The sequence below is a fragment of the Cervus elaphus genome, chromosome 9 (assembly GCF_910594005.1).
Source record: "Cervus elaphus chromosome 9, mCerEla1.1, whole genome shotgun sequence".
Classification (NCBI taxonomy): domain Eukaryota; kingdom Metazoa; phylum Chordata; class Mammalia; order Artiodactyla; family Cervidae; genus Cervus; species Cervus elaphus.
In genome coordinates, this window is record NC_057823.1 from 95660705 (window position 1) to 95682131 (window position 21427).

The 21427-nt window shown below is 41.0% G+C and overlaps 1 protein-coding gene across 10 annotated transcripts in view; it reads left to right on the forward strand.

Moving 5' to 3' along the window:
- The window catches only part of CAST (calpastatin), a 124229-nt gene that overhangs the window by 17991 nt on the left and 84811 nt on the right, over nt 1-21427 (forward strand). The window lies entirely within an intron of this gene.

The following is a 21427-nucleotide window of genomic DNA, read 5'->3' on the forward strand; positions in this document are numbered from 1 at the left end:
TTTAGATTATTTCTTACCATGCAAATCTGCAGTGAACATTTTTGTATCCATGGAAGGAAGATTTCTTTACAAAGTAAAAATAAACTTTTATTAAGGTTTTACCCTGGTTCTAGGTTAAATTATTTAAACTTTTTTTCCACGGGAACAAACCAACTTTTACTAGCACAGAGATCTATGTACATAGTATCACTCAGTTCCCCTATCAATACTACTCTTTAAATATATTCCCAGATAAGTTATCTATCAAATAGGTTTCCTGTTGAATAAAGAGACAACTTTGTCTCTTTATTGTCCAGATCAGGAAATAATGTTTTTAGATGTTATTCTTTATGCTAATATTAATCAAGTTTAAAATATTTGCACAAGAAAGGAAATCTTCCAGTTCAATCAAGTGGATAGTGACCTAGTTCTAAGAATCCTAGTTCTTAGAGGATTATTCTCAACAATTACATTTTTATGTGGAAGCTTAAATATTATGTCTTGAATGTACAGCTATCATTAAGGCAACAGCTGCTCACCCAGTATTAGATCTCTTCTAATATCTGGACTATAAAATGCCTCATTTTCATTTTTATTAAGGGCTTGGGAAAATTGATAAGGAGTCCTGTTATCAGTACAACTAGAGGAGAATTCGAAACTTCTGTGTCTGTGTGATGACTGTGCTTGCAGTTCTTTGAAACTGAAAGGCTGAGCTTCCATCTTAGGAGAAGAAAAATTTTTTTTCTTTTTATCAGCAGTTCAAGCAAGTCTGACTTTGTTTCATAACACGTCTGGGAAATTTAGATTCACAGCTCTTGCGTTTGTGCCAGAACCTGGTCATCTGGGTCTGTTCTGCTCCACCCCAGCTGGCTGACAGAGAGGAGAGCCGGGCTTTGCCCTGCTCCCGTGACATAAATCACTGCAGAGATTCAGATAGCCTGAGACTGAAGACTGCTTACTATCTCGCCAAATTCTGCCCATATCTGTTTGATAGGGTGGACGGATGTGAGGGTGGAGTCATCTAGTGGTCTAGTTATAGTTCCAATATGGTCTGTCTCCAAGGAGTCTCTCATTCTTTATGTCATGGATGACATATTATGGCCCTGGAGGCAATTCAAGGAAATCGTCCATTAGGCATTATCTTTACTCTATGTTCGTGATTATAAAACCACGTGCACTCTGGACTTGTCATCTGCCCTCCTACCACCACAGCCAGTTACTATCCTCTTCAATTACTAGAGAAAGATTTCCTAAAACTGCTTCTTTCTCACAAATGCTTTCTTATCTACTGTTCTGTTGAACAAGAAGTAAGATTAAGAACCTTAGTTGCGGGGCAGGGGCGGGGGGGCGGGGAATGGGCGGGGGTTGGTTATCCATTTTCCAACTAGCATTTACCTCCAAAGGGTAAACAGCTTGTTGTCCCCAAGCATATGCAAACATACTGGTTAAGCTTCCAAGGACTAACCCAGGCTTTTGAAACAAAGTCAGTTTGAAAATGTGCTTTCTCTGCTCAGGGGTCCTTCAGTGCCTTTCATTTGGAGGTGCAAGAAAAAGCGTACAGAAAAGGCTTCAGGAAGATTTAACCAGGAGTAAAAATGATTAGGATTAGACAAGAACCATTATAATATTGTTATAGGTAAAAATACCTGGGGATGAATGCAGCTGTGTGAATTTCAGAGTTCTTTCTCTCCTGCTACCATAAATGGTTTGTACTTATCTTGAATATGACCCCTATACACCCACTAAGTGATCCTAGGATGTCTGCAGTTATTTTAATAGACTCTTGCAACTAAAACATCATTTGTCATGTTGCATCTGCAATATAAATGCTTGAGGATGGAGTTGAGTAAGTTTCTTTGAAAATGTATGTTTTGTTGTTTGTGACAATCGTTAAGAACTTAAGTCCTTCTCAGGTGTAGCGGCACTGTAAGACCAAAAGTTGAATGGACTAAAAAAGCCAAAGATAAAATGACTACAGAGTAGGAAAAAGAAAAATGAAAACATTTAGCAGCACCTTTAAATACAGTGGAACAAAGTAGCCTTTCCAAACCTGCAATCAAATCTATTTAAAGTGTTTGACTGCCACATGTGACCACCCTGGAGGAGTGAGCATCTTAGCAGCATATTTCCATGACGTCCTGAGGAATAGAATTTAAGACATGTGATGCACACGATCTCACAGAGCCTATTTTAAGGACTTCAGATTTAATAATGGATATATTTTTATGGGCAAAGAAAGGGAGATGTATAGAGTTGAAATTGTGCCCTAAAGATATTTGATAAATTCTCTTTACCATAACGGAGAAGGCAATGGTAACCCACTCCAGTACTCTTGCCTGGAAAATCCCACAGACAGAGGAGCCTGGTGGGCTGCAGTCCATGGGGTCGCTAAGAGTCGGACTCAACTGAGCGACTTCACTTTCACTTTTCACTTCCATGAATTGGAGAAGGAAATGGTGACGCACTCCAGTATTCTTGCCTGGAAAATCCCAGGGACGGGGGAGCCTGGTGGGCTGCCTGCCGTCTTTGGGGTCGCACAGAGTCGGACACGACTGAGTGACTTAGCAGCAGCAGCAGCTTTACCATAACAGCTTTGGTGGTATTCTTCCCCTAAGTGTGTTTACCTCTCCTCCTTCTAAAGTCCATGAATTACCCCAACATTTTAAAATTTCTTTCTAACATACTCTTTGTCTTGATGAGATTAGTCTTTTTTAATCACGAAAGTAATACGTACTTGTGAAAAGCAAAAGTATTACCCAGTCTTACCACTTAAGTTATAACTGCTACCACAAAATTTTGTGTGTACTCTCAAATCGTGATAATATTATATGTTCATAGTTATTATATATACTGATTTTTGTAGCTTTATAATAATGATGTAGCTCTTATGTATCATTATTGAAACATATTGAAACATATTTCAATATGTTTCTTCTAAAGAAAATTTAGAAGGTATCAAAAATTTTATAGAAAAAAACACTGTCATCTAGAATTCCAGCCCCTAGAGAGATGGCCACTATTTCCATCTTTGAGTATCTTCCTTCATCTTTTTTCTATGTGTATTAGTGTTAGTCGCTTAGTCTTGTCCTACTCTTTGCGATCCCATGGACCACAGTCCACCAGGTTCCTCTGTCCATGGAATTCTCCAGGCAAGAATACCGGGATGGGTAACCATTCCCTTTCCCAGGGGATCTTCCCAACCCAGGGATCTAACCTGGGTCTCTTGTATTGCAGGCAGATTCTTTACCATCTGGGGCACCAGGGAAGCCATATTTTATGTTTAAGCTGAGATAACAAAGGAACATTCCTAGACTAAAAGGGCCTAGACTAAAGATGATAAACAAGGTGCTTTGTGATAGATAAATATTTTCCAGTTGAAGGGAGTCATCATTGTGTGTGGCTTTTAAATACATGGGGTTTTCCGGGTGGCGCTAGTGGTAAAGAACCTGCCGGCCAAAGCAGGAGATGTAAGAGATTCTGGTCCCACCCCTGGGTCGGGAAATCCCCTGGAGAAGGGAACCGCAACCCACTTCAGTGTTCTTGCCTGGAGAATTCCATGGATACAGAGCCCAAAGAAGGGCCTGGTGGGCTACAACCCATGAGGTCACAGAGTCGGACACGACTGAGCGACTAACGCTTCCACTTTTAAATACATAGAAAATTGTATTTAAGTGCCTTGGCATTTCATATAGTATTTAATCTGGTTATTATTTTGTGCTGTGTGTTTGAGAGAGGAAAACATGTTTCTTGTTAACAAGTTTTCTGGGACAGTGTTCCCGCCAGCAAGTGATAAAGCCGTCCTTAGCAAATTCTGGAAGAGTGCCACAGCAAATGTTATTTTAAGGGGTGTTAAGTCATTACAATCTCTTGTCCATTTTAATTGTGGGGACTTGACTGTGCTGGACAAGTTCATGTCCCAGTGCCAAGAAGGAGGCCGCACTGAAAAGGTGCCCCAAGGGCAGTCCCCGTCTGTCTTACCTGGAGATCCAGACTCTGTTGGGTGTCCGACTGGGAAGGCTAAACTCACTAAAGGAAGTTCCAAAATCCTTTTCAATGGCAGTTCCAATTTTTTTTTTAATTCTAAATTTTGATTGTTTTTTCCATTAACTAGAATATTTTTAGGATAATTTATTTTTCAGTGAAGGCACATGGGTGGCGATTTTCTGCGTCTGTGTGGATCCTAAGCATGTTTTTCTGCTGGCCTCACTCAAGATGCTACTACAAAATTGTACATTTTGGGGTAACAGTTTTGTTCCCTTAAAATTTTGTACCTGTTGCTCCATAGTTTTCTGACATTTTGTGCTATAAAAAAGATAACTGAGGGAACCTAATTGTTATTTATTCTTAGAGAACTTGTTTTTCCTGCTTTGGTCTATTGGTGATTTCTTTTTCTTTTATTCTGACAATTTTAAAAAATTGCCAGGATGTGCCTACATGCGTGTTTTTCTATTAATTTTTCCTAGAATGTCTATTATTTAATTATTGCTCTTATTTCAGTTTCTCTTTAAACATGCATGTAATTCTGAGACCAGACATTCATTAGTCGCCTGCCTCAGTGTTCTCTTTGACCTTTACCTTTGTATTCTGCGACAGTTTCTGAAGTTTATCCCCCATATATTTATTTCTGTCATCTAAATTCTGCTCCATGAAACTTCCAATACAGGTTTAAATTTTGCCTTTTTCCCCTGTTGCATCGTAGCCCTCTCTAATCCAATCTTCCCACATCTCTGTCTATGTTTCACTCTGTTATTTTCCCATCTCTGTTTTCTCTGCGTCTGTGGCTCTCTACCCGGGTTTCACAGAGGCAATGCCATCTTGTTTCCTACTAAGGATGCAGACAGTCTTCGTTTCTGAAATTTTCTCCTTGTAGTGTATCATTTTATGAGATTTACTGTGTCAGCCTTCAGGAAAACGGCGTCTTTCTTGCCTGTTTTCCCTTGGTTTTTCATCTTCTTCACTTATCTGATTAAATGTCTTTTTTTGGAACTCAGGCAAGGCCTAGGAGGCCAAAGTTTTTCTGCAAACCAGAGGCCGGTGGAGGAGGTGGTGAGGGGGTGGGAGGTGGTCCTTCCCGGGAAGCCTCCACAGGGTCCTGCTCAGTTACCGTCAGGGTGGAGATTTTACCTCAGTTTTGGCAGTTCCCTGACTTCCTTTGTTGTTGAGTCAAATTGCAGCCTCTTCTGTGAGAAGATGAGTAGAACCTGCTGTCGAGATTATTTTGTAGCAGGAATTCCCGGGGTGGTCTCCTAATGAGTCTCTTTTGCGTCTTGAATCTAGTCTCCCCTTTGCGTCTTGAATCCAGTCTCCTCTTTTCTAGCCTCCTTCGAGTATAACCTGTGAAGTAGGCTTTTTTTCATTGCAGATTCTGTTCTGTTTGTTAACTGTGTGTAGTTCCTCATGCGTTTCAACAGAAGGGCTTAAGGTTTAGGAATTCGGAACGTCGGTTTAGGAATGTCTCCTCTTTTCTGGAATTTCTCAGAGTGGTTTCTGGCGCAGTTGCCTCTGTGTGTATGTCATCATGACGTACTTCAGGTATTGCTTGCCTTTCAGCGACTGATACTTGTTTACTTAGGTAACAGAATCTGTATTTTCTTATGTGGAGCCTGCCATATGGGTCTTCACGAGCCATCTATGGATTTAAGTTCGAAACCTACGGTTAGAATACCAGCCATTATGTAGCCATTCAAACAGCCTGTTTATCTGAAGACATGTTTTCAGGTTGAATTCTGAGAAAAACGCAGGGAGTTTCTCAAATTCAGGACAAAAGCTCTTTGCCATCTTGAGACCACAGTGAAAGCATCTTCTTTCTCACGTGCCATGGGAGCGTTGAAAAGCCACACTGCCAACCCAGTGAGCCCGCCCCCAGTCCACGGGGCCCACGGAGGCAGCATGCTGTAACTGCTGAGAGCAGGCCCCGGACTAGCTGGGTGTTCTTAGGCGGATTACTTTGCCTTTCTAAGGGCACCTTTCTCATGTGTCACATGCAGACAGTGACAGGTTCTACATGAGTTAATGTGAAGATCAATGAGACCAAGCAAATGAAGTGTCTAAAACAGTGCCTGGGACATGCGAAGGTGTTGGCTGCTATTATTATTATTATTATTACTACTGTTATTATTTTTACTAGGCAATGAGGAGAACTTGCTTGGCAATAAAGATAAGCCCCTTATTGCTTTAGAGCCAGGACTCAAATTCTTTTGTTGGCTATATATTGCCAAGCCTTTCCCATTAAAAAAGGAAGGAAGTTTGGTAGTTCATTAAGCTTAGTAGTCTTTTTTGTTCCAAAACAACTCTGTAACACCCAGAAATAAATGCCAGTTGCTAGAAAATACAGTCCCTCTGTAACCAAGAGCATGAAACTAATTTTGCATTAAATTAAGAATCTGTGATATACAAAATGTTATATAAGTAGTAGGGAGTGACTAATAAAAATAGCTATTATTATTAGTGCACTTCAGAGTAATGAGCCTAACTGCCTAAGATCTTAGGTCCTACCAAAATTGTCTCTGAAGACTGTACCTTATAGCATAGGAAATTAGAATTAAAGTTAAAAAAATCAAAGAAATTGAATGGAAGTTAAATTTCTTGACTTTAGATCTTAAGTCCTGAAAACCTGAGGGACAAATCAATTAAATATTAATCCTGAAATATCCTGTTTTAACATTTATATTTTTTTCAGTCTTCTCTCTAGACTTTATTAGCTTCTAAAAGATAATGGAATGACTGATTCAAAAGGGAGGATGACCTAAAATTGTGCCCATAGCACAATTTATCATTTAAGGACTGAATATGTATGATTCTTGTCATAAAGTCAGTAATATTTTACCATATACCAATGTACATAGTACCTTATTAAGACCTTCCAAAAATAGTTCATTGTGAAGTCAAAACCTCTTAGCAAGGTGACATCATAAATTAGTCTTTTATATTTCAATCAGCATTATTACAGAACGCTTAGTAAATGTGTAGAGCACTGTTCAGTTCAGTTCAGTTCAGTTGTTCAGTCGTGTCTGGCTCTTTGCAACCCCATGGACTGCAGCATGCCAGGCCTCCCTGTCCATCACCAACTCCCGGAGTTTACTCAAACTCATGTCCATTGAGTTGGTGATGCCATCCAACCATCTCATCCTCTGTCGTCCCCTTCTCCTCCTGCCTTCAATCTTTCCTAGCATCAGGGTCTTTTCAAATGAGTCAGCTCTTCACATCAGGTGGCCAAAGTATTGGAGTTTCAGCTTCAGCATCAGTCCTTCCAATGAATATTCAGGACTGATCTCCTTTAGGATGGACTGGTTGGATCTCCTTGCAGTCCAAGGGACTCTCAAGAGCCTTCTCCAATACCACAGGTCAGAGCATCATTTTGTTGGTATCATAAAAATTTATTTTAAACTTTGTTCCTCTTCTCCTAGGACATTATGTGAGATTATGCAGTATTTCTCAAGTTTAAGCATGCCTATGAATCACCTGGAGATAGTATGAAAATTTCAGACTCCTGGGCCCAGATCAGGGTGTAATCAGGCTTTCAGTATTTTTACCGGTCATCTCAGGTGACTCTTCTGACGGTGGTCTTCTGAGCACATTTCGAGTAACACAGATAATTCTTACAGAGCACATAATGCAGTTCCTGAAAAATATGAGCTTTTCTTCCTTTTTTTCCTTTCTCATTTCCTTTTCTTTTTAAAACGCCTGCCCACCCCACCCCATCCCTCAGCCATCTCCTGTCTCCATGTCCTGGGGACAGCGTGGCTCTGAAGCACATTGAGGGTACTGTGGTTCCAAGGAGTCATTGGACCACACGGGAGGCTTTGGTTGCAGGGAGAAATGCAGAAATGCAAACCCTATTTCTTCCTACTTCTCCTAGGACCTCGTTCCTTAACTCTCCCCTCATTCCTTTTGTTGTTGAGTCACTAAGTTGTGTCCCATTCTTTTTTTTCTTTTTACTCCTTATTTAATGACTCCTCTTTAGATGACGTTTCAGTTTAGTATTCCTCATCATGAACTATTTAAAAATATTTCTTTTGAAGCTGCTCAAGCTCCCATTCATCTTCCCTTTTAACCCTCACTGCTAAAATTCTTGGTTGAAATAATTGAAGAAGAGAGTGGGGAGAAAGAAGAGAGAAACTAAAAGCAAATGTTAATCAATGGCTGCCTGAAGGAGGTGGGAAGCAGAAACCAGTGATCGAGTCAAAGAAGCAGCGACAGAAGGGGTGGGGAGCCTGGATGTGGCCGGCTCGCGGGTGGGAAGGCCGGAAGGAGCATCTCGGCTGGTGATAGACCCGCGACTGGGGCCTGAGGGAGCTTTCTTGTTTGGAGATTGGGATATTGTCAGTTCACTTGAGAGCTGTTTCTGTTATGAGCCAGAGGCTGCTGAGTCAGTGGAGATTCTTCACTGATGACTCTTCTTCCAGTGTACGTGCATTTATATAGTGAGCATCAGATAAAACAAAATGAAACAAAAGATTAAATCAGTGTTTATTTACACAGAAAGAGGTAAGTATTGTCAAGATATATCACATGGTACAGATTTCTTGGATTGCTTGCCAGGTGTTTATAGCTGAATGGATTCTTTTATCAATTGACCAGTATCAAATAAGAAAGACTTTATTTGGGAAGAGCTCAGGAGTGACTTCTACACATATGTTTATCTTAATCATTAAGACTGTGGACTTTGTGGTTGGTTTTTCACATTAAGGTGGGCACCCCTGTTCTCTTTCTTCTTCAAATCAAGTCTCTGATTCCTAAGCAGTCTCATTTGAGCTCAAGGTACGTAATGTTTGGACTTCAGTACCTTCCAGAAATATATCACTCTGAAGTCTGCAAAATACAGTTTCAAAGAAAACACTTTTCTTACAGGAAGCGGAGAGCTAAAGTGATCTCATGTTCACATTCCAATTTTGGTTTCACTTAGTGTTTGGGGTAAAAATTACTTCTCTGATGCAATTTTGTTACTTTTTTTTTCCTGCTTACCTTCTTAAAACACTGAGTTTACTTAGTAAAGTCTGAAACCGTGCATCTGTTTCCCTGAAAAATGAAAGCTGAATATAAAGTTGAATGACTAATTTTTAAAATAATGCATTTAAAAAATAATGAGGGTTCCTTCTACCAGTTATATGGTGAGAGGTTGCTGAACTATTTGTTAGATAGGAGCTGGTGATAACTTTAAAAATAGGATTCAGGGGACACCCAGTGGTTAAAAGGAGGAAATTCCTCCTGAGGTGCAGTGTCCAGTTGGAATAAGTGTTTCTTGTCTCGGCAGTCAAAATATTGACACATTGCTGATTTTGACTTTCTGAATGAGCCTATGTTAGCTGTATGTGTGTGCTTTAAGAAGAAAGGGCCTTGTTTTGACATTTATATGAATTTTCTTCAAGTATTTGAAAACTTACAAATTATAATGCTAGAAATATTAGAAATATGATTAAACTTTTCTTTTAATGAAGACATACTAATATTAAGAAATGAGAAATAAGCGACCCAGAGTCATAAATAAGAAAAACAATTAAAATTTTTTGACCCAGAAATTCCACTTCTAGAAATTTGTTTCAAATACGTAATCAGAGGTGTACTTGATGCCTGTGTACCAAGATATTCACCATAGCTTTATTTATAATAATAACAAACTAGAGAAACAAATATACAGCTTTAATAAATTGATGAAGTTAACAGCACAAAAATAGTGAGCAAGTCATCTTTAACACCATGCTTTGAAGAACATTTAACGATGGAGGAAAATGTTTATGATAGGTAAAAAAGATGATGAGAGACCAATAATTCCATGTATTTAACAAATTGTGCATATTTTGCATTTGCATAAAAATAGAAAAATAACTGAATGTAGTTGTCTTGATTGGCAAGATTTTGAGTAATCTATTTTCTCTTCTTTATACTTTTCTCTTTATTCTAAACTTATTTTTTTTCATTAGAGGGAGAAGAATAATAAACAGCATAGATAATAAAAGGATAATGGAAGAAAGTGTTTTAACAATGATCAAAGCTAAATCTGTACATCTATCTGCTTAGACCTTAAAGGGAGAAATGTTTTATGTGCCTTTTTCTTTTGGAATCTTCAAGAGAGGTTTCCAGAGTAAAGCTGCTGCCGCCACCCTTTATGTGTGTGTGTGTGTGTGTGTGTGTGTGTGTGTACACACATGTGTTTGGCTAGAAGGGCATCTCTTATATATGGACAGAGAATCATGATTTAAGCACTAAGGCAGCATAGACAGCAAGGATTGTTAATTATTTTTAGTTTATGGTCCTTTCAAAATCCGATGAAGACTAATTGTTTTCTCTGAAAATAACACATGTATATGAATACAAGAATCAAAAAAAAAGTGACACATACCTTACATAGGTTCAGAGATACACACCATCCCCACCTGGGACAAGGGGAGGAATCTTACTGAGTAGTTATGTTTAGGAGGTATCATCTAATATTTTCCCAGTTGGATTATTGTTGATGTCTGAAATTCCACCACTAGCAACTTCCTTAACCTCTGAATTAAGGATTGCCTTCCTGTGCATTCTCTTTTAAATTGTAGATATTCATAGGAGGGATAATATATTAATTATTAGCACCTCGGTGAGAAGTAGTTTAATAAGAGAGAAAGCAAATTATGTAAGCACTATCTTTATAGATTTGATAAAGGTAGTAGAGAACTAGTGATCATTTGATATTGAACATATGTAGGGGTTACACACACACACACATGCCTTACAACAACCCCCATTCTCCTGATGAGAAAATTGAGGCACAACTTAATTAAATAACCTGTCCAAGGTCACGCAGTTATATAATAGTGGAGCCCAGGATGGAACTCATTTTCCAGAGTCTATACTCTTAACTAGTATCCAAAACTGTCAATAAAGTTATCTATTTTAAAAATTCTACCCAATGCCAACTCCATAGGCTTCCGTAAGGCTATTTTCAGTTTTTGTAACTCACTTCCCTGACTCTTCGTTGCCTTCTTTCTTCCTCATGCCCTCTTTTTACTCGAAAGATCTTTAAGCAAGGTTGAATCATTCCATTCCCTTGGCTCTAAAATGTAAGGGAGTGTAAGGACAGCTCCTCCCTCCTGGTGGATGGGAAGCAGGGCCCCAGGGAAACAGTCCCAGCCCAACTAGAGTGGGAGAAGAAAGTGTCCTCCCAACCCCGTCAGTGCGGCCACCTCAGACTAGAAAGACCTGAGCTAGACCACCCCGGGGCCTTCTGCCTGGAGACCATGAACGGCACTGAGTAATCAGGAAAAAAACTCCATGGCCACCATAACGTGAGTTACTAAGACTGCTGTGGATGGGATGATTCATTCACTGAGTGAGTTTCTGTGTAATAGGTTATGAGTTAATCTTAGGACTTATCATTGTGACCTATTTAGCAGTGTTTCACACAGGACTAACATAGCCTATTTACTGAACTGCGTGTGGGGTAACACTATACGTGTTTCTGTAGTGAAAACAACTTGTATTTGTTCATAGACTACTTACAACCATGGTGTAAAAGAACATTTGCGTATAAAAGTCACAGCTTTATAATTGCTAGTATTGGGGAATCTGTCTCTCCTTGGAAAGAATCTTTTTCCAGATACTATTTTCCAATAAAGCATGTGTTTTCATGTGGAAACACAATATTTGCTTTTCATTTCATGGGGTGACTTAACTAATGGAACTGACTTGTCAACAAATATGTCAAAACATATATTTTAATGAGAGTCCTTATCCTGAAAAATACATTTCATCATGCCTAAGACACCACCGATCTAAAAATGCACTGATCAGAAAGTGCTAAGAAAGAAAGATAACTATCAACTAATCTCTGACCAAAGCTTTATATTGACTTTAAGAGGCATCAGTACGCAATAGGAAAGAAAATGGTGACTTAAAATCAATAAAACAAAATTCAGTAGTAACTTGAAAACTTTTGTAACTAAGATGTCCATTGTTCAAATAATTCTGAAACCAATTTCACTTTTGCATTCAGGACACAAAACTGTTTCATATCCACCTTCAATATTTTTTTCATTAAAATCACTATTTTTCATTTTGATAGCCTTCCCATATTTATCAGATATGAATCTGATTAACTTCCGGTAGTTTCAAACACTTAAATTGACATTCAGAGGATAAATATTTGTTTTGCTTTTAAGGATAATCAGATAAAGTGTTGCAGAGCATTCAACATACAGGATTTTTAAAACAGCTTAAGCAATTATTTGAGTATTCCAGCTACCAAGTGGCTTCCCTGGTGGCTCAGTGATAAAAAAAAATCTGCCTGCCAATGCAGGAGATGCAAGTTTGATCCCTGCATCAGGAAGATCCCCTGGAGAAGGAAATGGCAACCTACCCCAGTAATCTTGCCTGGGAAATCCCACGGACAGAGGAGCCTGGCAGGCTACATTCTATTGGGGTTGCAGAGACTCAGACACAACTTAGCAACTGAGCACACAGACACACCAGCTACCAAGTTAAACCTTTGAGGGCTTTCAGTGTTTATTTAATGCAAAAGGTTTTGGGTAATTGTGTGCCCACAAATTCCATCAAATGTAGCATCTGATCTGTTACTTAAGAGGCTGTTGCAAGCTGGAGAATCCCTAGTCAGCTTCCTCTTGAGGGCTGTAACTTCGTGGAAAGGTAGACAAGGCCCTTCCCACCCTTTGGGGTGGAGAGGGTGGAACTCTGTGACACCCTCACGGCAGTGGAAGGCACCATGACTTAGCTGGGGCAGAAGAAAAGCTCTCACCCGTGGCTTGGCTCCATTATCTCTTGAGTCTTTGGGGGATGGGAGTCTGAACCTCAGGTTGCTCCTTCATACCCAACTCGTCACTCTTAATAGGTATTTGTTGAGCTTCTTGTGAGTTTATATTTTCATGCAGTTTGGAAATGTTTGACCATCATTTCTTCTAGTATTTTGGTTTGTCTCCTCATCTCTCCCTTCTTGGAGGCTGTGGTTGTGCATGTATTAGCAGCGTGGGATTGCCCCATAACTCAGTGATGGTCTGTTGACTGTCCTCTGGCCCTTCACTCTCTGTTTCATTTTGGGTGGTTTCGGTTGCCATGTCTCCAAGTTCACTAATCATTTCTTCTGCAATGTCCTATCAGTTCTTAATCGCAGTGTATTTTTCATCTCAGACTTTTTTTTTTTTTTTGCCATGTGAAATCTTAGTTCTCTGACCAGGAATCAAACCCATGTCCCCTGCAGGGTCTTAACTACTGAATTGCTAGGGAAGTCCCTGGGTGGTTTTATTAAGATATTTGCTATTTTTCTCCTTAAACATACTTTTAGAAAGCTTTTTATTTTGAAATAATTATAGATTGCCAGAAAGTTGCAAAGATAATATGGCTGGTGCGATATACCGTTTACCCCATTTCCCCACTGCTTACACTGCCTACAACTATAATATGATATCAAGAGTAGGAAACTTAGATATAGTCTATGCCATTTTATTACCTGTAGATTCACATAGCCAGCCCTGCAATCAAGATACTATGCTTCTTGCACATTATAGTTTTCTCGTGAATGGAAAAACCCAAAGTTGCATTTTTCAGCTTCTATGCATGCCGTGTAATTTTTTATTAGATGACAAACAGATGTGATTTTTATATTCTGCCAGTGCTTTTTGTTAGTGTTGCTTTAAGTTTTCTGGAGCTTGGTTCTGAAACATAGTTAAGTTACTGGAGACACTTTGATCCTTTGGCATTTGCTTTTAACCTTTGTTTGGCTGGACCAGGGCACCTTTTAGAGGAGGAGCCTTTTTCTTCTTCATTCCCTACCCAATGGTTCTGACTGCTGGAACACGTCGTGGTCCTGGCCCCTGGGAACGCCTTTGATTATGTCTCTGCTCCTTCCTTCTGGGTATTCTTTCCCCACATTCGGGCTCTCCTCACATGCACATCTCTGGAGCTAACTTTTGCAGCTCTCCTCCCTAGTGCCCTCCCTTTGACCTTCGAACTCCCAACTTCATCTCCTCAGCCCAGACAGACAGACAGCCATCGCGCGGTCCGACAGCTGGAAACTCTGCAGGCAGTAGACGGTGGCGATCACAGGGCATCCCTGGTCTGTTGCCCTCACTGGGGGACACCGGCCTTGCTGACCGGTATCCAGAATCTGGAAACCACTGTAGCATATAGTGGTCTGGGGTTTTCTTTAGTTATTTAAGGCAGAAACACTCCTTCCTTTTTAATCTCAATTTGCTTACATAAGACTGTCTTTAGTGTAAAAGGGAAATAAACCTGTGTTTGCCAGGAGGCTGTGGCCCAGCTTGCAAACCAAAGTTCCTTCTTTTACTGTGAAGGGATTTGAGCACTGACATTTTCCCCATTTGTACGCCTGGTCACCGACTTGCTTCTTTGTTCATTTAGCAATGAGCTTGCGTGTTCTGTGGGTATTTTACTAATACTGAAATGTGCCACAAAGGCTGTTGAAATTGCCTATCCCGTATGCTGTCCTGACACCCTGTAGTACCTCGGAAGGAGCCTTGCCACTCCCAGAAACACTGAGGTCACGTTTATTCCTGCGGATCTTGATGACCCTGGATCACCCTCCCACACACACACTCACACACCGTGTGACACTGTCATCACCTGGGAGACCTAAGACAGTGAGGTCCAGAGGGGCTGTCATCTTTGACAGCTGATGCGTGAACACCACGACCTGCTGCTCCGGCTCTGGAAGGCCACACTCATTAGGAGGCCTTTCAGCATTAACTCCAGAAGTGGTCTCAGGTTCCCCTCAGCTAGCAGTTATTGGGCTTCCCAGGTGGCGCTAGTGGTAAAGAACCCGCCTACAATGCAGGAGACTTCAGAGACATGAGTTCAGTCCCTGGGTCGGGAAGATCCCCTGGAGAAGGGCATGGCAACCCACTCCAGTATTCTTGGCCTGGAGAATCCCATGGACAGAGGAACCTGCTGGGCCACAGTCCACAGGGTTTCCAAGAGTTGGACATGACTGAAGCGACTTATCACACACAGAAGATATTGAGCAATCATAGTATATTTGAGTGTGGGCTTAGATGCATTGCATATATAATTTCATATCATCTCCAGAGTTCCTGTAAGACCAGTCACGGGACATGTTCTCACCAGTCAGAATCGCTGGGTCCAGTACTCACTGTATTGAAAAAAAATTAGTTCTGCTCTGAAGGCTGTTCTTGTCCAACCTAACAAAGCTTAAAAGCAAACCTCAAAAGGATCAAATTGTTTCCCGGTAATAGAATCATGACCAGTCCTAACAAAAAAAAAAAAACACTTTCTTTCCAATAAAAAACAATTGTTTTTCTCTCATATAAATGGACTTCCCTGGTGGGTCAGATGGTAGAAAATCCACCTGCAATGCGGGAGACCTGGGTTCGATCCCTGGGGTGGGAAGATTCCTTGAAGGAGAGCATGGCAACCCACTCCAGTATTCTTGCCTGGAGAATTCCCATGGGCAGAGGAGCCTGGCAGGCTACAGCCCATGGGGTTGCAGAGTCGGACACAACTGAGTGACTAGGCACATGCATTATATAAATAACAAAGCTCAAAAAAAATTTCAGCAGCCACTAAGACCCATCATGAGTTAAAATTAGATGCACAGGGGTTGCCCTGGGTTGATGAGTCTGTCCCACTGCCACGGGTTCAAGGCCTTGGGCCTCTCCCTTCCCCAGAGCAGGGATTTCTAACCTGTGAGCCACAGACTTCAGGCCACACTTCATCTCATACAGTCCTCTCAGCCTCTCTCTGAGATACAGGTAGGGTTATTTTCATTGCTCAGGTGAGAAAGTGAGTGTTTAGAAGTGCTCCTAAACCTGACCAAGGCCTCACAGCTGGCATTTGGTCGCAGCCAGGATTTTCCTGCCGCGTGTATCAAACAACAGGACCATTATTCTAGAGGATTTGGCACTTTTCTATGTAGAGTCGTCAGGTCTCAGGCTAGCATGAGGCCTCACTTGAGGGGCCTTTCCTGAGATTTTAGAAGACAGTGATGCAGCAGCTTTGCCTGGCTCTCGGAATATCATTGTTACTTTAAAAACTTGAATTCTTACTTTGAGACTTGAGTTCCGATTCATTCAATAAAAACTTTTATTATGAACCACAACCAACATCCAAGAAAGGCATGCCATTAATTCCTTTCATGTCCTCCTGCAACAGCAGATAGGATGGATGTAATCTGTGCATACTTTATCCATCTTGTCTGCTCAAGATGAGGTGCCTGTTTTATGGGTCTCCTGGCCGGCAGACTCTGTACTTCTTTCGAGATGGGAGAGGCAGCTTCTAGCAGAAGGTGTGGATTCATGGTCCGTGGAAACAGGGCCTGTGTCTTCTTAGGAGTCTGCACCTGAGCAGGAAAAAAGTCACACAAATTCCCTATAAATGGACTGAACCTGATGTCCTGGAGTCAGAGTCCAATAGAGGCAGATTTGGTGTGGATGGTTACACTTCTGACCCTGTCAACTGTTTTTAAGACTGAGGCCCTATGACAGGCTGGGCCTGCCAGGAAGAGTGACTCAGCCAGACACAGACTGTTCCTGACCATTTCCTTTCTATAAAACTTAAGTTAAACGGAGACGTGCTCGTATATGTTAGAAGGAATGTGGTTGAATTCCTTCTAACAAGGGAAGGAATTGTTCCCTTGCAAGGGAAAATCTGTTCAGTGGCCTCGAAGAAAAATTAGTTGAACTCAAACTTTGAATTATCCTAGTACTGGCGTTCTCATGTAATAGCTTAACCTTTTAGAGACCAGAGCGTGTCTGTGTGTTAAGACAAAGGCAGAATCCTATGGGAGGGAGCTTGTTTTGAGTTTTCGCTTCCTGTGAGTAAATGAATTCCATTCTTCCAAAGGTAGACCAGCCCTGTCAGAGCTGTGAATGTGCAGACCTAGCTGGGTGAGATACGTGTCCAGGCCAGAGTGGGATTTCTAAGGACTGATGCTAATGGTGAGGGGCGGAGAGGGGGTGAGGGTGAGGAAGACTTCACAACTTAAGTTCATGGGGATGTGAAGCCAAAGGACTTTGAGAACTTTTCCCACGGAGACAAGAAAGACTCCCAAGGACTAGATGGTAGGTACCCAGAGAAGGCAGGAAGCAAGCCAAGGCTGGAAGAAACTGGTGATCCCAGCCCACCTGACTGTGGGCCCATAATGAACCCACATCACTTCGGAGTAAGCATCTTGATTCAGCATCCGGCATCACCTTGTTCCATGTATGCCTGTGCCCCGCTTGCTTCCGCGGCAGCAACTTCTTTCTGTTCCTCCAGCTTGCTAAGCCCATCCCACCCCAGGACCCTTACCCATGCCACCCTCTCCACCTCGAATGCCTCCCTTCCCCCCTGCCACACTTATATGCTTGATTTATTTATAGTCAAATCTCAGTCAAATGTCACTTCTTTATCCTGTCTGAAGGAACCCTCAGCCAGCCACTCTCTGTTACATGATCCTGTTTTATTATCTTTATAGCACTCTTCACTCTCGGAAATCATCTTGGTTTTTGTTGACTTATTTTGAGTCTGAGTCCTCCCACTGGGATGTAAGCAGTACAGGAGTAAGACCTGTTTTTGTTCAATTGGTCATTATATCGCCACTGCCTAGAATAGGACCAGGCTTCTAGCCAGGGTTCAGTAACTGTCCAGTGATTAAAGGGATGGTGGTGGTGGTGGTTTAGTCGCTAAGTTGTACCCAACTCTTGCGACCCCATGAACCATATAGCCCGCCAGGCTCCTCTGTCCATGGGATTCTCTAGGCAAGAATACTGGAGTGGGTTGCCATTTCCTTCTCCAGGGGGGTCTTCCTGATCCAGGAATTGAACCCGGGTCTCCCGCATTGCAGACAGATTCTTTACCAAATGAGCTAGGAGGGAAGCCCCGAGTAAACGGATGCGTGAAGTCAAATACAACTGAAAAGAGAACCATGTCATATATCAGCCAAAACAATGTGTAAGGTTACTAATCTGAGAATAAGGGGTCTGTGTGTATATGTGTGCATATCTGAGTTCTTCTGCTGTGTTTCAAGTACCTGACATTATTAAGAGCTCTATAAATATTAGATAATGGATGATCATTTTTTACAAATTCTACTCCTGTTTCAGCTAAACTAAATTGGTCCTTTGTAAACTAGGTAATTCAGATGACTCAAAGAGCAAAGCTAGGTCATACCCACAGGAAAGCTGAGATATCTATCCTCAGTTGAGTTAAAAGATACTGAAATTAATAATAATTTTTAAATTACCTTTTAAAGTAAACCTTAAGTTTATACACAGGTAAAATGAAAATCATTATGTATGTTAAATTTATTTAAAAAAACAGCATGTGTATTCAATTATTTTTAACTTAACAGTTTCATAACTCAGCCAAAAGTTTTTAATTTTTGTGAGCAAATCTTAGCTAACAGGGTAAAGTAGAATTCATTTACAAATGAAACTGGGTCTGGTATGTGCATTCTGATGTGAGAATTGAAACTGCAGTTAGTGCAGGATTACAACGTGACCTTCCCTGATTACAGCTGAGACCACAAGTTAATAATTGGAGCAGAGGACTTTTCTGGGTTTCAGTCTCCTCACTGGAAATGAGGAGGTTGAAATGGAAAATGAAATTATAATGAATAACCCCAATGCTATATGCTTGTCTTCATTTCTTATACCCAACCCCTTACATGGAATCCATGTTATGCACTATGGTTATCAAAACTGTTTGTTAAGATACCTTATATTTTGAAAAGAGACTTGTGATATGGATAAAATTTAGGCCGTCCCCTCCTTTTACCATCTCCCATGTCACACCCAAAGTACTAATGTTTCAGTGAAAATGTTAGTCGCTCAATCGTTTCCGAACATTTGCAACGCCATGGACTGTAGCCCTCTAGGCTCCTCTGTCCATGGTATTCTCCAGGCAAAAATACTGGAGTCGGGTGGCCATTCCCTTCTCCAGGGGATCTTCTCCACCCAGGGATCAAACCCAGGTCTCCTGCATTGCAGGCAGATTCTTTACCATCTGAGCCACCAGGGAAGCCCTCTTTAATTTCTATCACATTTATCTAGGATTTTTTTCTTCCTCTGGTTGATGGTAGTGCATGAATGCTTGGGAGAGCCTATTTAGTCTACAGGTGATACTTTGGAGCCTGGGGCCCCTGCAGAGGCCTCTGAAGGCCCGCAGACACCCACTAAAACATGCCCACTGTTGACTCAGTGGGCACCCTGCAGGCTCTGAGAGTGGTCAGCCAGTGGACACATAACCATTGGACTTTGAGGACAGCAAGCTGAGTTTCATCTTTTCTTCTTGCTAAGACAGTATTTGCCCTGAAGGGAAACAAGGCTTCAGCTCAAACTTCAGCTCAAATTGTGGCAGACAGTTTCACAAAATTAAGCAATATAAATTTTGCTGAATATCTTCTAAATGTTAAAAAATTCAACCAAATTGTTCTCAATTATATATTTTTCAAAAAGTGTCCAAAGTTGTGTGTAAGTGGTAACGTAACTCTTTATGGTGTTATATATCACCTAATCAGCACGATCACCCCTCCTATTGTACTCAATGCTTATAGTACATTCTTCATGTTTTGTAGATGTTGGATCATAATCTCGCCATGTTGTATTATAAACTTTATATGCTTCTTCTCTGAAACACAGATATTCATAAATAAGAGATACAAGATATCAAGTCCTTCTGGAGAAAGCAACTGTATATTTTATCTTCCCCCCTTGTTTATTATCCTTTTGTCACTTAAGTAGTTATATCAGCCCAGTTCAGTCTCTCAGTCGTATCCGACTCTTTGCGACCCGATGAATCACAGCACGCCAGGCCTCCCTGTCCATCACCAACTCCTGGAGTCCACCCAAACCCATATCCATTGAGTCGGTGATGCCATCCAACCATCTCATCCTCTGTCGTCCCCTTCTCCTCCTGCCCCCAATCCCTCCCAGCATCAGGGTCTTTTCCAATGAGTCAACTTTTCGCATGAGGTGGCCAAAGTATTGGAGTTTCAGCTTCAGTCCTTCCAATGAACACCCAGGACTTATCTCCTTTAGGATGGACTGGTTGGATCTCCTTGCAGTCCAAGGGACTCTCAAGAGTCTTCTCCAACACCACACTTCAAAAGCATCAATTTTTTGGCACTCAGCTTTCCTCTCAGTCCAACTCTCACATCCATACACGACCACTGGAAAAACCATAGCCTTGACTAGACAGACCTTTGTTGGCAAAGTAATGTCTCTGCTTTTTAATATGCTATCTAGGTTGGTCATAACTTTCCTTCCAAGGAGTAAGTGTCTTTTAATTTCATGGCTGCAATCACCATCTGCAGTGATTTTTGGAGCCCCAAAAAAATAAAGTCTGCCACTGTTTCCACTGTTTCCCCATCTATTTCCCACGAAGTGATGGGACCACGTGCCTTGATCTTAGTTTTCTGAATGTTGAGCTTTAAGCCAACTTTTTCACTCTCCTCTTTCATGTTCATCAAGAGGCTTTTTAGTTCCTCTTCACTTTCTGCATAAGGGTGGTGTCATCTGCATATCTAAGGTTATTGATATTTCTCCCAGCAATCTTGATTCCAGCTTGTGCTTCTTCCAGCCTAGCGTTTCTCATGATGTACTCTGCGTATAAGCTAAATAAGCAGGGTGACAATATACAGCCTTGACGTACTCCTTTTGCTATTTGGAACCAGTCTGTTGTTCCATATCCAGTTCTAACTAGTTATATAAGTAGTTATATAAGAAAATACAAAAAAAAAAAAAGCACAAGGAAGCACTCTTAACCCCACTATCAGAAAATAACCCCATATGAACTTCAGAGATCATACTACACATGTTACTTTATAATGTGGCTTTTCTTTATGTAAAATATAAGTAAAGTATTTTCATTTAATGCAGTGTTCTTCTAAACATGATCTTTAAACAACCACATGACATTTCATCCTGTAGCTGTTCGTAGCAAGACCCCTTATGTGGGAGGCAGTGTAGGTAGGTGACAGAATAAGGTCTGAAATGGATCTTGCTTTTTACTAACTGTGACCACGGCCAAGTTATATACTCACCCCATTCCTCCACCTCCTTACCCATAAAATGAGGATAACAATAGTAACAGCTTTATAATGTGTGATTTTTAAGATTAAATAACTTGTTACACATGATACATGTTACACGTTGCACACAATGTTATACATGTTATATGATATACATGTTACACATGATGATGCTTAGAGCACTTGCAATAGTACTGTAATATGTTGTATTATTAGAGCATTTCTATAATTTTATTCTGATAGAACAATTACCGGATACATGGTAAGAACTCAGTGTGCAGTGAAAGTGAAGTGAAAGTTGCTCCGTTGTGTCAGACTCTTTGTGACCCCATGGACTATACAGTCCATGGAATTCTCCAAGCCAGAATACTGGAGGGGATAGCCTTTCCCTGCTGCAGGGGATCTTCCCAACCCAGGAATCGAACCCAGGTCTCCTGCATTGCATGTGGATTCTTTACCAGCTGAGCCATAAGG